This window comes from Gopherus flavomarginatus, chromosome 13 (genome assembly GCF_025201925.1).
Source record: "Gopherus flavomarginatus isolate rGopFla2 chromosome 13, rGopFla2.mat.asm, whole genome shotgun sequence".
Lineage (NCBI taxonomy): Eukaryota > Metazoa > Chordata > Testudines > Testudinidae > Gopherus > Gopherus flavomarginatus.
In genome coordinates, this window is record NC_066629.1 from 2,208,917 (window position 1) to 2,227,083 (window position 18,167).

The window sequence follows — 18,167 nt, forward strand, 5'->3', positions numbered from 1 at the left end:
ACACCACGGTGCAAATAAGTGATGGTCACATTACCACCACCCTATACCGAAAACCTACCGACTGCTATGCCTACCTTCATGCCTCCAGCTTCCATCCCGGGCACATCACACGATCTGTTGTCTACAGCCAAGCACTGAGGTACAACCGCATCTGCTCTAACCCCTCCGACAGAGACCAACACCTACGAAATCTCCGCCAAGCATTCTCAAACTACAATACCGGCATGAGGAAATAAGGAAACAGATCAACAGAGCCAGACGTGTACCCAGAAGCCTCCTACTGCAAGACAAACCCAAGAAAGAAACCAACAGGACTCCACTGGCCATCACATACAGTCCCCAGCTAAAAACCTCTCCAATGCATCATCAGGGACCTACAACCCATACTGGACAATGATCCCACACTTTCACAGAGGCCTTGGATGGCAGGCCAGTCCTCGCTCACAGGCAATCTGCCAATCTGAAACATATTCTCACCAGTAACTGCACACCGCAACCATAGTAACTATCTCAGGAACCAGTCCATGCAATAAACCTCGATGCCAACTCTGCCCACATATCTACACCAGCGACACCATCACAGGACCTAACCAGATCAGCCATACCATCACCGGTTCATTCACCTGCACGTCCACCAATGTAATATATGCTATCATATGCCAGCAATGCCCCTCTGCTATGTACATCGGCCAAACTGGACAGTCACTACGGAAAAGGGATAAACGGACACAAATCAGATATTAGGAATGGCAATATACAAAAACCTGTAGGGAGAACACTTCAACCTCCCTGGCCACACTATAGCAGACCTTAAGGTGGGCCATCCTGCAGCAAAAAAAACTTCAGGACCAGACTTCAAAGAGAAACTGCTGAGCTTCAGTTTATCTGCAAATTTTGACACCATCAGCTCAGGATTAAACAAAGGCTGTGAATGGCTTGCCAACTACAAACCCAGTTTTTCCTCCCTTGGTTTTCACACCTCAACTGCTAGAACAGGGCCTCATCCTCCCTGACTGAACTACCTCATTATCTCTAGCTTGCCTGCATACATATACCTGCCCCTGGAAATTTCCACTACATGCATCTGACAAAGTGGGTATTCACCCACGAAAGCTCATGCTCCGTAACGTCTGTTAGTCTATAAGGTGCCACAGGACTCTTTGCTGCTTTACAGATTCAGACTAACACGGCTACCCATCTGATACTTGAATCCTGTCTGTGTTCTGTGCACATCGAAAATTCCTGCTGAATGACCCACCCTGGGAGCGAGTTACCACTGACCCAGGGCTAGGGCAGAAGGAGGGTGGACGTGTGGGGGGGAGTCCACAGCTAGGGCAGCAGGAGGTGCAAGTGGAGAGGGGAGAGCCTAGGGCTGGGGCATCAGGGGGTGTGGGTGGAGCAGAGGGGAACCAGGGCTGGGGAAGCAGGCGGTGTGTGGGTGGGAGGGAAGTGAGGAGCCCAGGGCTTGGGCAGTAGGGGGTGCGGCGGGGAGCCAAGGGCTGGGGTGGGGGACAGCCAAGTTTTTTTGCTTTGTGCAGCAAAAAAACCTAGTTCCGGCCCTGGGGACCAGCAGCTCCTGACAAACACTCAACACCTTTAATGCCTTGAAGCCACTGGAAGTAAAGCAAGTAGTCAGCACTACTCAGGATTTGGCCCTGACTTGAGAAACTCCTGATTTAACTCAATTATCGTTCTTTGCTGGTTATATATAGATATTTTTTTTAAATCTGGTTTATAGTAAACTGCTTCATCTCTTAGCACCGGGTGTGACAAAACACGAGCTGTGTGGTGTTACAGAAGGCCACATGTGTTTTGCCACATGTATGTATAGCTTCTGTTCTGGGTCTTAGAAAGCAGCTGCTCTACCCCATGTTATGCTCTGCAGAAATAAGCCTATTTGTTTTGTGTCTTTCACTTCTCAGATGCTCCTTATTGGACCCATTAAAAAGGATGGAGAAGAAGCTGCTAGCTGTGCCCGCAGCAAGTACTGTTCGCTTCCGTTGCTGTGCAGCAGGCAACCCCACCCCATCCATATACTGGCTGAAAAATGGCAAAGAATTCAAGGCAGAACATCGAATTGCGGGCATCAGAGTAAGGCATTGTGGGTCTAATCTTGGCTATGCTGTGTTCATTCATCTCTGGATCTATTACTGATGGCTCGATCGGAGCCAGCGTTCAATGAGCAACCCTGATAGGGGCAAGCAAGATGAGATCCCTGGCTTTACATAGTAAATATTTCCATGACCATTAGAGCTTGTGACATTTTTCTGCTCGATGTTTTTTCTATGATATGTACAAATTGCATTTCCCTTAGTACTGCCCATAATCCTGGCAACTTTATCATAAATGAGCGAGAAGGATATCAGTGTATATCATCATAAACCCCAGTGACTGTGCCAGAATGGGGGTATTTTTGATAACCATACTAATTGTTCCAATAATTGTTAAAATTAGCTGCTGCTCATTCTGGTGGAATGCCAACTCTGAGCATTTGCTCATGTTGGCTAGTCTTTTTAAAAATAACCTTGAAAAAAAAATCAGGTGTATTGCTGTGCTCGCTGCAATAGCTAGATGCAACAAGGTACAAAGAGACAGGTTTTGTCCAGGTTACAAAAGTGTAAACCCAGAGTGATACCACTGAAATCAGTGAAGTGACTCCTGACTTACACCCATGTAACAGAGATCAGCATCTGATCTAAGCTCTTAAGCAGACCTCTCTCTGTCATCATTCAGATGTGTAACACGAGCCCAGCAGAAATACTGAGACTCAGTTCAGTAACATTCTTGTGGTGAAATGCTGGAAGCCCCTTTGCCCTGGGTAATACCAAAGAGAGACCAGTTGGTAGTATGATTTTGATGTCTACAAACAGAGCCCACAGACACTGAAAACAAGTAAATGAATGCCTAACCAGGCGACTTATCTGACCACAATTTCTGTGCCACCTTGTAATTGTACATCAAAATAAGGCAGTAACTGAGCAGGAAAATCAGTTGCTCTTGATTTTTTCCCTTCTTCTACTATACAAATGCCTTCCTGTTTACCCTTTTGGGGACCAGAATAGTTGGTGGGATGGTTATAAACACAACAGAGTCATACGACAGAAAAATCTCTCTCTTTCCAAACTGTTTCCTCCGTCTTCACTCAGACTGCTCCTGGAAGAGCTGAATGTGTTTGTTTCACTTAAACCTTTGAAGCTTCCTAATCAGCACATTGTGGTTTGTTGACAGGGTTGAGGGCACACAGGCAATTCTAGATCTTTGGAGAAGTTAAGGCGAGAGGAGAATCAGGGAGGTAACTCCTCTCTGCAACTGATCTGATAATAGATAACATTTCCAAGTCACCCAGTGCAGCACAAACATTTTTGTACTAATTGCATGCCGTGCGGATCATCGTAAACTGCTTTCAGGCTTGCATGTGCATTTATACAAAAATGTGTGACGACAGCTGCACTAAATTATGCTTGCAGAATTAAACCTAAAGGTAAAAGTAATTCCACTTCCCACTTTCCTGTGGTGTGAATCTCTCCTTGAGTTCAGATAGAAAAGTTTCATCCTCTGCATCACAGTCACATCTCTTGCACCATAGCACTTCATTTTCTCTAGAGGCACCTTCCAGCAATAAGTAAATGTTTAAAAAGCTATCGGAGGCAGTGTGAGGCCTGTTAAACCAATAGGAGTGTAATCCTTCTGTCTGTCTAGAAAAAGATCTCTCTCTCTCTTTTTTTCTCTCTCTCTCTCTCTCTAGATACAGAAACATCGCTTTGTTTCTCTCTTTCTTGCCTCCTGCCCTCGTAGAGCTTAGATAGATAGATAGATATGCCAATTTATATCAGGTGAGGATCTGCGCCAGAAAGAAAGTAAAAAATAAATCAGTTCAGTGTATCATTTATTGAAGATTAAACTCTTCAGGTACGATTGAGCTTCTATCCCAGGATTTAGGCCCGGTAAAAGTGAATGGCCAGGTCAACAGCTGGTGGCACTTTGGACAGTTTACACCAGCTGAGGACCAAGCCCAGTGGATTAACCTGCAAAGACCAGAATCACAAATATTAACATTTCTGTGAAGATTAATGGGAGGAGGAGGCACACATCAGAGCCCTAAGGGGGCTCCTATTAGGGCCTTATTGGGGCTCTGGGTGTTCGCAGCTTCCCACCACCCAACACAGATGGAATGAGGCTGAGTAATGTCCGCAAAAGAGAAACTAACAACTAATTATTCCTCAAGAAAGGCTTTTAATGACTTATGACTATAAAGGCAACACAGACAGAATAAGAAGAACAGAATTAAAGACCAACACTGAGTGAGGATTAATATAAATGACAAATTATACTGGAGACAGGCACAGGAACAAGTAATATTATGCATTAACTTCTTATTCCTATAAGTTCATATATGACAGACAATTAACATTGGAAACAGTTACTAGAACATGCAATGCTGCTATTTTTGATTAGCTAACAACCTTACAGGCGTTATATTCACCTCCAATAGCATATAATCCTCTATGTGATACTAATACATTGATTAACTATATTTTACCAATCTTAACACATATGTATATTTTTATTTAATTAATACACTTTTACTAACTTTCATACTAACTTTATGGTAATTTATATTGAAGACAGGCACAGTGACTTGCAAAGTTACTATGAGTTATAATCTGTTAACCTTGCCCACACGGTGCCCATTTCCAGCAAGGCACAAATACATATACTGTTGCTATATAATGATTTGCTATTAGTTCCTACTACTTTTAAACAACTTAAACAATTGATTGATAAACTTAACCTATAGTATTAATACAGATTTAAGATTAACCAGCTCAAGCATTACCAGACCGTTTTACCTAATACCTCATCCTGTTTTCATCCAAAGATACATTACCTTTCAGTTGACCATTCCCTGCACTGGCCAGGCACAGATAGTCAGTGAAGCGCAAGTCCCTTTGGTTCAGGGGGTGTATGTGAGCCTGACAAAGAGCGATCTCTTTTAGGTTAACAACACACACACACACATATGCACTTCTGCATTTTTTTTTATACAGTACTTGCTGGCCGTGCTTTTGAGCAAGTCAACCAATCAAGGTGGCCAGATTTTACAGGGTGGCATTTGCTGTTGTTTTGAACTAATGAACTGTGCACCTGTGACCAGCTCATCTTTTCTTTTTGCAGCTAGTTGTGGTCAACTTGCTAGACTTAAAAAACCTTAAATTGGCTTAAAGAGGTGTCTGGTTGCAGAGCATAGTAACCACAAGTCTGTATCAACCTTTACCGAGTTTCCTTCTTAATCTATAAAGCTTCTCCATAGATTATGCTTATGCTTGCAGGATTCTACTGTACTCGCTTCTTACAGCTTCCAGAAGTTTGAGGCCTAACAGTACTTAGCCTGACACTACTTGGCAGGACTTATGCACATTAAGCACAATTTCCTCTTTCTCTTTTTCTCCAGAGTTCAGAATAGTTTAGACTTTGCTCTTTGGAAATCCGTGGCCAGCAGAAGAAAGCTGGAACTTGAAACATGCAAATTTGGATTTTTTTTTTTTAATATTCCATCCTAACCTCTAATTTTTACCTCTGGTAAATGGCATTTAGATACCACCTAATGTGCCTCAAAACGGGGGAAGAGAAGACTTCCAAACATGGATGAAATAAATTATATACAGTTCATTCTTAAATGCCAGAGGAGTGAAATTCATGTGACTTATCACATGACATTTCCCAAAGAGAATTAATATTATAGAATCCTTGCTGGAATCTATAATATTGTAAGCCTGGGTGTGTTAAATGACCCTGGAAGGGAATGGGGGGCTGGAAGGGGGAGATTGAGGATTATCCCTTCCCCAGACCAGTCTAGCAAACATGGCCTTAGTTTCTAAGTGTGTCTGCAAATGTTTGTCTCTCAAGGAGCCAAGAGTGACAACCAGGGCCACCGAGAGCGGGTTCGGGCCCCACTGAAAAACAATTTTCAGGCCCCTCAGCAAGAGTGGACTGGCTAAACAGGGCCGATGAAGCTGGGGAAGCCAGGGTCCCATTCTAAACTGCCGGGCCCCGGTAATTTGTACTGCCTTCCCCCCTACCCTCTCGTCAGCCCTGGTGACAACACCAAATAAACCAGAGGGATTTCCAGTATCTCACTGATTTGATTAAAGTCTGCAACGAGTTACTTCATGCTTCTAATGGTTTATCAAGTACACTGACTGCCTGTCACGGAGTCACCGGGCAATGCTCTGGAACTGCTCCCCACCAAGCCAGGCAGGACTTTGGGGAGCCTCCTCTCCCTTGGAGCAGACTTGTTCAGGGCAAGAAGCTCACACAGCTTCACCTCCTGGGTCTCTCCTTGGAGCATTCAGCATCCTCTGCCCCTCCGTGCGCTTCCCACAGCGAGTCCACCCCAGCGGGGTCCTGGGGAAGCCACCGGGTTCTGCATCCCCACTTTGCAGTCAGACGTGACTCTCAGCCAGCCAGTAAAACAGAGGTTTATTCGATGACAGGAACAGGGTCTAAAACAGAGTTTGTAGATACAGCGAACCGGACCCCTCGGCTGGGTCCATTCTGGGGGGCAGTGAGCCAGACCCCCAGGTCTGCCCTCCACCCTTGACCCCAGCCAGCTCCAGACTAACAACCCCTCTCAGCCCCTCCTCTCTCCTCAGCCCCTTTCCCGGGCCAGGAGGTCACCTGATCTCTTTGTCTCCAACACCTTCAGCTGGCACCTTTGCAGAGGAGGGGCCCAGGCCATCAGTTGCTAGGAGACAGAGTGCCAGGCATTTAGGTGCACTGGCCCTTTGCTCTGCCAGATACTTAAGAACTGCCATGGGGACACTGAGGCACCAACACAGTATTCAGAGCAAACATTAAGAACATTCCCAGTTCGTCACATCTCTCCCCCCTTCGAGACCGAACTGAGCGAGGTCACTCCAGCCAGTGACCTGGGGAAGTTCGAACCCACCAAGGTTCCCATGGATGCCCCAGCATCTCTCCCATTCCTTGGTGTGAGTTACACCAGGACAGTCCAGTCTCACGCCCTCCCTTAGGTCAGGTGTGCTTGATGGCACTTGCAGGCCGCCGGTGGGAAGCTTTATGCAGCCCACACCCTTTGCCACCCCAATACCCCTGGGGTTCAAGCTGGGATTGGGTCTTTCCCCAGCCCTCCGGTCTGTGATTCAGGCTCTTTTGGTTAAGAGCCCCCATCTTGGCCTTTGCCAGCTCTGGGCTTGGGCAGCCGCTTCCCACTTTGTGGCCCAGACACAACACCTCTGCCGTCCCCCCTTGCACTTTCCAGCTTTTAACGTCAGTCCCACCTCCTTGAGGCAGCCCAGCCCCCTCTTCACCTGGGACACCTGTTCCTCCCAGATCTGGCTAAAGATGCACATGTTATCAGTGTCTGCCAGGGCCAAGTTCTCCATCGCCCTCTGCTTGTCTAGAATCTCCCCAGGCCTAGGCATGGGGTCGGCATTGGACAGTGATGGCTTTAAGCTTCTGATAGCCCCCATAAAACCAGATCATCCTGTCTCCCTTGGGGATCAGCCCCACGGGTGAGGCCCATGGGCTGTAAAACGGCTGGATCCCATCTAAAGCCAGCATGTTCCTGACCTCTCTCTCCAGGTTCTGGGCTGCTTTCCCAGTGACTCTGAATGGGAAACACCTGATGGGGAGATTGTCTCCCACCTCAGCGAAGAGATCCCCCCGGGGGTCTTCCCCCTTCTTCATCCAATCCTCCCTCTTCAGGTTCAGGGGTCCCCTCACTCTCCTCCCATCCAGCAGCTTGAACGGGAAGAACCCTGTGGATTCCTGGAGCACCACCAGCTGCCTCCCGATTCCCCCCAGTTCTACTTCCCCTTGGGGAGCCCATTCCCGGTACAGGAATCCCTCCTCCTGCAGGACTCTGTCCCTGCAGCCTTCCCCAAGGGGGTTTGCAGCGCTGTGGCCAGCAAGTTCCCTCAGCTTCTCCAAGGAGAGATCCCTCTGCAGCTCAGTCTGGGATTCAGCGGCTGGGGCAGGGAGTGGGACCTGCTCCCTCTCGCTGGCTGGGCCTGGGGTCGCAGCCCCCCTGAGCCCTGTCCCTGGTAGCTCCCTCCCTGCTGTGTAATCACTTCCCAGCAGCACGTCTGGACCAGGCAAACCTGTTTGGCAGCTGACCTGCCCTGCCTGGGTGTCCCCCCACTCAGCTGGGGTCTCAGCTCCCCCCGTGCTCAGCGCTGCCCTTGCTGTCCCAGTGGGGACAGGCAGCGAGCTCTCTGCTCTGGTCACAGCATCAGAGCCAGCCTGAGCCCCCTCTCCGGTGTGCAGGGGGGCGGGGAGCATCTCTCCCTCCCACTCAGCCCCAGGGGGCTGGTTACAGGTAGGCAGGTATCCTGAGCCCTGCAGCCCCTCCCCCCTGCCAGCCGGGTCATTTGCATTTTCACTGACCATTTCCATCCTAGCCAATTGGTTCCCTGGATTTGAATTCAAACCCTCAGCCGTTACAGGAGCGGGGCCTGGATCCTGTCCCATGGGGAGACAGTCACCCCCCAACAGGGCCTCCCAGCCGATATCCTGGAGAACCCCAACGACCAGCCAGCCCAACCCCTCCTGTGTCTGCACAGGGATCTGGGCCATAGGCAGGGCGAGGGGCTTCACCCCAGGGAACTTCACCCAGGTCCCACAGTCCCTCAGCATCTGGGGCTGCACCACCACAGTTCTCTCTGTCCCAGGGTCTCGCCCCCGCAGGCGTGTTTCCCCACTAACCCCTGGGCAGCCCCCTATGTCTCTCTGATCCACCATCACCAGTCCACGCTGCTGCTGCTTCTCCTGCAGCTTTTCCTCGGGCTCTTGCTCTCTCTCACGGTCCTCTCGCTCTCTCAGGCTCTGCTCCCATCCCATCCGTCTCCAATCTCCTGATGAGGAACCCAATCGTGAAGATCCTCGTCTGATTGGGGACCAGACTCCCGGGGATGCCTGGCTGATGCTCCAGCTGCTCTCAGATCCTCTTGTAGGCTCATCTGGGCCAGGAATCTGCTCCTCAGAGCGGTGCTTTTCCTCCAACTGCACGATTAACTGTGCCTTGGTGAATTTCCCCATGTGTAACCCTCTCTTTGTGCACAGGATCACAATGTCCTTCTCAAGGAGATGGTGATAGGCCATCACTTCACCGTTCCCAAGTGGCTCTGGACTCACAGGCCTGTGTGCTCTTGGCTCCCCCATGGTTTCCAGGAAGAACCCCTGGTGTGCCAGCCCTTCTCGTGATCACCACCTCTTTGCCAGGGTCGAGCTGCAGACTCCTCTGCCCCTGGGACTGCTCCTGCAATCCCCAGGGGAACCCTGCTACTGCAAAATCCTTCTCTCTCCCAGGGTCGAGCGGCAAGCTCCTCCGCCCCTGAGACCGCTCGCTGCAGTCCTCAGGGGGACCCCGTTACTCCAACAGTCCTTCTCGCTGGTCACACACTCCCAGAGGTTAACTGCCCCCTGAAACCGTCCCTCTCTGAGCCTTCAGCACGCCTGGTCCTCATTATCCCTCTTTTGTTTTACTGCTCCCCAGTCACTTACTGCAAGCAGCGCCATTCACGGGGTGCAATACGTCCCGCCGCTGCCACCAGTTGTCACGGAGTCACCGGGCAATGCTCTGGAACTGCTCCCCACCAAGCCAGGCAGGACTTTGGGGAGCCTCCTCTCCCTTGGAGCAGACTTGTTCAGGGCAAGAAGCTCACACAGCTTCACCTCCTGGGTCTCTCCTTGGAGCATTCAGCATCCTCTGCCCCTCCGTGCGCTTCCCACAGCGAGTCCACCCCAGCAGGGTCCTGGGGAAGCCACCGGGTTCTGCATCCCCACTTTGCAGTCAGACGTGACTCTCAGCCAGCCAGTAAAACAGAGGTTTATTCGATGACAGGAACAGGGTCTAAAACAGAGTTTGTAGATACAGCGAACCGGACCCCTCGGCTGGGTCCATTCTGGGGGGCAGTGAGCCAGACCCCCAGGTCTGCCCTCCACCCTTGACCCCAGCCAGCTCCAGACTAACAACCCCTCTCAGCCCCTCCTCTCTCCTCAGCCCCTTTCCCGGGCCAGGAGGTCACCTGATCTCTTTGTCTCCAACACCTTCAGCTGGCACCTTTGCAGAGGAGGGGCCCAGGCCATCAGTTGCTAGGAGACAGAGTGCCAGGCATTTAGGTGCACTGGCCCTTTGCTCTGCCAGATACTTAAGAACTGCCATGGGGACACTGAGGCACCAACACAGTATTCAGAGCAAACATTAAGAACATTCCCAGTTCGTCACACTGCCCAAAATTGGGGACATCCTTCTTGTGATCCCCTGGGTCTGGACTCAGCTTTCTACTAAAACTTTTCCTTAGTTATTTTTAAAAAATCTTTCCAGACACCTTCTGTGTCACAGGAACAGAGCTCTGACCCACAGTTTGAATCTGTATTCAGATCCCACTTCCCCAGAGCTCAAGTCCCATACAATGAGGTGATGGACACTTTATATCTAGAATAGGCAAGACATGTGGTTGGATGTTTGGAGTGTTTGGATCTAGGTTTATGACACCGTTTTGCCACTCGCTTCGTATCTGGAGCCAAGCTTTACCAGAGTTCACATCCTAGATACTACTATGATGGATGCTTTAAAAATGCCTAGGAGAGAAGGATAAAGAGGGGTGTGAAGATGTAAGGCTATGATATAAGCCACTATAGAGACAGATCAGTAACAGGTTTAGACTAAGACACCCTTCTCCCCACCCCAAGTTCTGGCATCAAATTTGGTCCAGTTTCACCTGTAAATTACATAACAGAATGCCCAGTGAAATCTCCAGGAAGAGCATCAGAATTGAACCCATAATCGTCAGCGGCTAAAACCTTTCTTCAGTCAAAACCTTTCTGTCTTTCTGTTAGGTATGCATTTAAATGCACAGACATGCCTTGTTGTCAACACTTAGAAAGGTTAGGAATGTAGGCCAGTCAACACTGTTACTTGAGCAGATGCCGAGATACAAAAGGTGGGGGGAAAGTAGTTTTATGGCAAGAGTGTGACACCCTCCATTAAAACCAAGCCATGTTCGCTTCATAGTCCTTACACCCAATGCCCAGTGCAGTGGGGGAGGGACAGCTCAGTGGTTTGAGCATTGGCCTGCTAAACCCAGGGTTGTGAGCTCAATCCTTGAGGGGGCCACTTAGAGATCTGGGGCAAAAATTGGTCCTGCTAGTGAAGGCAGGGGGCTGGACTCAATGACCTTTCAAGGTCCCTTCCAGTTCTAGGAGATTGATATATCTCCTATTGTTATTATATTATTAATGCTGCTTTTGACAGGTTAATTGTGCTCTGATCCCTTTAAAACAAGGCATGGGGATCCAGATAACAACTAGTGAAAGATGATTACAGTGGCTCCATTTGATTTCACCAGCTGTAGCTAAAAGTGCTGACAATTGATTAACCACTCATTTTCTGCATCAGCCCTTGGTTTTCTGTAGTGTGCAGAACTGGCATCACTAGTGCCAGTTGATTCTGTGTACCAAGAATATGCTCCAAAATGCGTTGTTAAAATACTATTGACAGCTGTTTGGGGGCCGTTGGCTTCTAACTGATGTCCAGAGGCTTGGGAAGGTTAACTAACTCTGCTCACGGGGATTATGCATACCGAGCACACGTGTGTGTGTGTGTGTGTGTGTCTGTGCATGTGCATGTATGTGTGTGCGCACGCACATGTGCACATGAATCACTTTGAGGCAAGGACGCCAACATTCATTTTCAGCCCTGCAACTGATGGGCCCCTGTAACCTTGGCAAAGTCACTTAAAGTGGACACCATTGGTCTGAAATCCAATCAGTTAAAGAAAAGACAGGGTGTTCATGTACTATACCCGAACCAGTGTCAGACACCTGACAGTTTTGTGCTTTACGCTCATGGTTTTCCTATGGTTTTTTATGTTTGTCTCTCACCTGTTACCCACTGGAAGACACACCCATTGAGAAAGGGAAACAGATAACTATATAAAGGAAATAGTGAGGCTGACTGTACATAAAGTGCTGCCTAATACCCAGAGTAAACAAACTGTAAAAAACAGAATTTTGTTTTCTCACCAATCTCTTTCAGTTCTAGTGATCGGCAGGTAGGTGTTACTGGTAACACAAGTAGGTTAAAGATTTGCCAAAAAAAAACCCCAAAGGTGTGGTTCTTTAAGCTGATGGAGTCCATTTAACTTCTCTGGCCCCCAGTTGACTGGAGTATGTGATGCTATCTTATTTAATGTCTTTGAAGCACTTTCAGTTCCTCAGATGAAAGGCAGAAGATAGAAGTGCAGCTCGCAATTATTTGTTTTACCTTAGCTCCTGTGAGCTCTAGCTGTAAACCTGGTCCTCATTGTGCTAGGTGCTGTACAAACATAGAACAAAAATCTGGTCCATGCCCCAATGGGCTTACAGCCCATTATTTATATTATGGGAGCATCTACAGCCCCCGGCAGGATCAGAGCCTGTAATACAGCCCACCGTATGGTTGATTCATTGGGCTTGATTCTCACATAAAGACCACTTTACACCAGGCAGGCAGTGTAAATTGTGCTTGAAGTGGTCATAACTTACATTTACACACGTGCTGCAGCCCCAGCACGCTGGCAGAGTGGGGAGGGGGGAAGAGGCCTGGGAATAAACAAGAATGAGGCCCATTGTGTTTTGCCATTTGTTCATTGATTATAATGGTCCAATGAAATATTAGCTGGTGATGTCTTATGATTGGCTGATGTTTTTTCCTCCCTCTAGTTACAGCATCAGCAGTGGAGCCTACTGATGGAGAGCGTGGTTCCGTCAGACCGAGGGAACTACACGTGCATTGTAGAGAACAAATATGGCAGCATTAGGCACACTTACCAGCTACATGTACTAGGTAAGATTTCTCTACTTCCTCTTCACTTCTGATACATAGTCATCATCAAGATGGCTTATGTGCAATGATGATTTTGGGCTTAATCATATAGTCCGTCCCCTGAAGTGAATGATGCGGGTCCATAACCACAAACCCAGCTGGCCCTCCTTCTCAGCAAGCGTTCAAGGAGTGAATGCACTATCCTGGACATAATGCTTCCTGTTCAGGACTGAGACATGTTGATTGGGGCAGTGTCTGGGAAGCCTGTGCTGCAGCTCCCCAGGTGTACCCTTTCTGTGGGTAAGCAAAGAGCTGTGTTCTCAGGAGTTGCTCATCGAGTGCCTTTCATGAGCCCTAGTCCAAGCTCCTGTGCAGACATTGGTAGTGGCGCTGAAAGCCACAGACAGGCATGTTCAGTGGGGAGAGGTGTTAAAAACGAGTTCCCCATTTTCACTTCAGAAAGGTCCCGCCACCGGCCTATTCTCCAGGCTGGACTGCCTGCCAACCAGACTGTGGTGGTAGGGAGTGATGTCGAATTCCACTGCAAGGTGTACAGTGATGCCCAGCCTCACATCCAGTGGCTGAAACACGTGGAAGTCAACGGCAGTATATATGGATCCAAGGGGACATGTGTCACGGTGCTAAAAGTTGGTAGACTAAGTATAAAGTGAGAGGCAAGTCAGCCAGTCTAGCTCCCTGATAATGTAGGAATGTTCCCTAAAGGACGCTTTCTAATGGTGATCCAGAATTACATTATAGCATCAAGAGCTGTATTAACAGATACACTTTTGGTGTTTGACATTAAAAACAATTTCATGTGTTCCTCTGTAAATATTTTTCTGTATTAAGTCACCATTTATCTGGTCAGCACTTTACTCTTTTCTCTCTACATCTCTTCCTTCTCTCTTTCTCTTTTTCGTACAAGCTCTGTTTTTTCCCCCACACTCACCCTACTAAATAACAGTCGGTCCTGTTGTGGAGGCAATTTTTCCTTTTGATGCTGTTGCTTGCATGCTTCATTAGTGGGACAGAGTAAGAGCCTGGCGAAGGGAGCCTTTTGCTTTTACTACAGGTTGCAAACAGGAATGAATAAATAAATGTGGAAGATAGGCCACTGAGAACAAAGAAACAAAAAAATCTTCATCTGATTTGAAATTTGCCTGTAAATTTGTGTGGTGTCCTCAAACGTGCTGTGAATGTGGCTTATCCTCTGTTTTTCCTCTTTCTGTATATGTGTATGTTTCCCCCTTGTAGACGTCAGGTGTTAACACAGCGGATAAGGAGCTGGAAATTCTGTACTTGCGAAATGTTACTTTTGAGGATGCAGGGGAATATATTTGTCTCGCTGAGAATTCTGTGGGGTTTTCACATCATTCTGCTTGGCTGATGGTTCTACCAGGTATTTCCTTCTGCGCTGTGCCCTTTCTTTCCTCTTGGTGATGCTTCAGTGTTCAAATTAGAAATGCCACAGTTCTGCAAACTCTGCATTACATGGAGCAGTGAGTTTTGATCTTTAGTCGACTTCTCTGCAGAAAGAACTCTCCTCTTCAGTTTGCCGTGCAGATCTCTAATCAAAACTGCAGTTGCATGTTAAATATGGACATGCTCACAAAGCGCTTTAGAGATAATAATGATTTGAACAGCTCAAGATCCCTTTGATTTAGACATGTAGTATTATTTCTACTTCAAAATAATTTCTCAGCCTGCTCATCTATAAATGGAAGGTCACAGTGAGAGTCCCTTGTAGAGATGGAGGTACAGAACCCAGGAGTCCTGGCTCCCAAGCACTCCTGGGCTGATTTTCAGAAGTGCTTATACTCTGAGCACCAACTGAAGGCAATGGGAGCTGTGTAGGCTCTGAAAATGGAGGCTGAGATGACCCCATCTTCTGCTCATTTCATGTACAAGAGTTACATTGACATAGAACAAGTTCAGAACATGCAACGGAGAGATCTGCAGTGCTGCTAAGAGAGAGAGACTGCACTGTCCCACACCCTGAAAGCTGGCCTTGTGTTAAAATGGATGAACTCGTGTGTGGGCTAGACCGCATGGGGAAGGTTCAACCAGCATTCCCCCTGAAGCTGATGGGGGTTCTGCCCAAGAACAATTGCAGAAGCAGACCCAAATCCAACCTTTTCTTTTTATGTAATACTCATTTTAATAGTCCATTGAATGGGCAGCAGATACATTATATTCTCTTAAATTCCCTGGGTATAAAACACATTTTGATCCTGCCTACCACCACCACTGGTAGCCCTTGCAAACAGACGTGCCCCAGAACATTTTTATGAACCAGAAACTTTGGCATTTCTAAAACCTGACATTAACTGAATAGGTGATTTTTTCATATTAATTGCCTTTGTTAGGGGTCAGAGTGTCTCCTCAAAGACGGGCCTTGAGGCAAGTGGGATCTGCCAGTTCTTCTCTCTAAAATGGCTGGTATCTGATTCTGTTTCTGCTTCTGCCATCCCCTTGATTAAAAAAGCATTTCCATTGGTATAAGTTCAGAGGTTTACGTTATTATAAGTATCTGCCCAGATCGTATCCTCAAATTGTTGCATTGGTTTTAAAATGTATGAACTCACAACATATTTAAAAAAACAAAAGCCCAGCTAAAGTGGAACTTGATAGTGAACTCAGATGCAAAGAAGCTCCAGGTATAGCAAACTGGAACGTGGGGTCCAGACTGCACCAACCATTAGGGAGCTGCAGATTGTAGTCATCTGCGGTGACCCTTCCACTTTCAGCAAAGAGAGAAAGGGGTTAGCAGAGCTCTGCACCTGCCAGGGCCAGGCCCTGTGCAAAGGTTCTCTGCTCATCTGGTAAGCTGGCTCGCAGCCATGTAGCTTGCTGCACAGTCTGTACGTGTATATATAGACAATAGCCATGCCCTGATTATGGGTGGAACCCCCGTTTTTCACATTGCTATGTTGCTTCATGGACACAGTCACTGAGAGCCTGATTCAAAGTCCAATAAAGTCAGTGGAAAGACTCATTGAAATCAATAGGCTTTGGGGTGGAGCTTGAGTGGTTCCATATCCCCTTTGCCTACGAAGGATTAGTGTTCCCCCGTGAGTTTTCTTCATTACTGTGCCCACAAGTGCAGCTGTACAACTGCTTTCAAGTCACGTGCACCCAGCTTACCCAGCTCAGCATTTAGCCCAGAGTGAAGTGACTGTGTGAAAGGAAGCAGAATAATTTCACTATAAGGAGTTCCACTGCTGATTAAAGAATCATGGGGCATCTTCTTTCTGTTAGTATGTTTTTGGTTTTGCCTTGACCTCTTGTAAATTCAGAAGTGCCTGGACTGAAGGGAGCAGGTGGGGAATTATTCTTGATTTGCGCTTTTCTTGACGGGGGATTGCAGGATTGAGCTCTAAGTGCATGATGCTAATTATATTATAGCCGTCAAAATGATTGCGCTCATGCCTGTTCAAGGGGCCTACGGGAAGTTCCGACTTTCTGGAATCCTGGGGTGGGATTTTCACTAAACTTATTGGGATAATCTGTCCTTCCCTAACTTGTCCAAACAAAATATTTACATTATGAATTATAATATAATTATGCCAAGTTTCCCATTTATCCTCATTCAAGTATCGTGTTTTTAACCTCACCATACTTTGGAGACAGGCGTGATTCAGGTGAGATAAACTGAAATCTTAGCTTGAGTTGCCATGTTAATCCCTTGTCTGGGGCACATCTGTTGCCAGCATTGGAGTCAAAACTGATGACTGAAATAGAGGAAGGGCCCGATCCTGCATTGTTTGCAAAAGCAAAACACCTGTTGTAAGCATTCAGAGTTGTGGATTTGGGAGGGCTCCTGGGTCAAGTCCAATGGGGTTACGCATAGACAAAGATGTGTCCAACCTAGCCCTGATCCAATTCCCACTGAAGTCAATGGGAAGATTCCCATTGGTGACAGTGAGCTTTCGCTCAGGCCCTACCTGAATTTCTCGCACTACATGTGCACATGTTGGCTGCTGTTGCCTGTCCTCACCCTTCGCTTCCGTCTCTTGTTACTCTACAGAGCTAGTGGAGGCGGATGATTCTGGCTCCGTTTTTGCTGTCATCCTCAGCTGTGGTGTTGGCTTCGGCTTCATTTTCTTCTTCTTGGTGGTGGTTATCATAATTGTCTGTAGGGTGAAAATGACCAACAAAAAAGCCATGAACACCCCTACTGTACAGGTAACAGAAAGTAGATACAAGATTCCTATCCCCCCTATAGCTACCTTTACATTTCCTTTCTACGTTAAGAACGTGACCCTATGTTTTTACTCAGGCTACAATCCCATTAACATCAGCGGGCCCTTTGCCTGAAGGAGAGTCAGGCCCCGTGTCTCAGTGTGTTTTCACTTATTCATTTATTTTTTTCAGTGAAAACGTAGTGTGTGACAGTTAACTCTCTTTTTAGTTTGCAATTATTGTTTGTCAGAGGCCAGCAATTCCACAGAGCCCTGGGCTTACCTAGGACTAGTAAAACATACCCTTAAACCAGCCCTGCTGGCCGCACGTAACAACACCTCAGGGAAGATGGACTTTCCAGAGAATAGCCTACCGTCCTGTGCCCGTAGCCAGCGTGAAGGGGAGGAGTGGGAAAAGAAGTGTATTCCTGGTCCTGTTCCCACTGAAGTCACTTGAAAATCTTCCACTGATTTCTGTGGGTCCAGAATTGGGCCTTCTTTCCGCAAGGGACAATGATGGCACTCTGTGCAATAAAAATCCCATCCAGTCGTGCATCAGAGACTGGCACGGCAGAGCAGTAAGCGTAGGAATTAAAAAGGACTGCAAACCCTGCTGGTTCAGCCTCTCTGGCTGTAAACCACCTATTGGGAATGGAAAGCTGGGACTGACTCCATGGACACAAACACACTCCGTGCATATAGGCCAGAACTTTAGCTGCTATAAACTGATGTAGCTGGTGTAAATCAATAGAGTACTGTCTTCAGTGAGGCTGCTTTGGTTTACACTGGCTGAGGATCTGGCTCTGCATGCCTAGATAGATACACTCCCATAATATGAGACTGATATTTTTAATTTCCAGGTTACAATTGATTGTAACTCTTCAATAATCAAAGATTAGTTCAAAGTGATTTTCTTGGCTGGTTCCTTTTCAAGCACCGCTGCATGTATCTGACTCAGAGGCAGTTGGCAATAACATTTTATTTGCTCTCTTGAAGCTGGTGTCATTGGAGTCAAACCCCTCCATGAATTCCGGTACCCCGCTGGTCAATCTCACCTGTGTCTCATCCAGTGATGGGCTGAAGCTAGCAAATGTTTCAGAGCTCGAGCTGCCTGCTGATCCCAAGTGGGAATTAATGAGATCTCAGTCAGTCAAACA

The 18,167-nt window shown here is 47.5% G+C and overlaps 1 pseudogene; it reads left to right on the forward strand.

Annotated features, from left to right (window-relative positions):
• Positions 1 to 1,950: 1,950 nt before the first annotated feature.
• The window catches only part of LOC127033790 (fibroblast growth factor receptor 3-like), a 31,929-nt pseudogene continuing 15,712 nt past the window's right edge, over positions 1,951 to 18,167 (forward strand).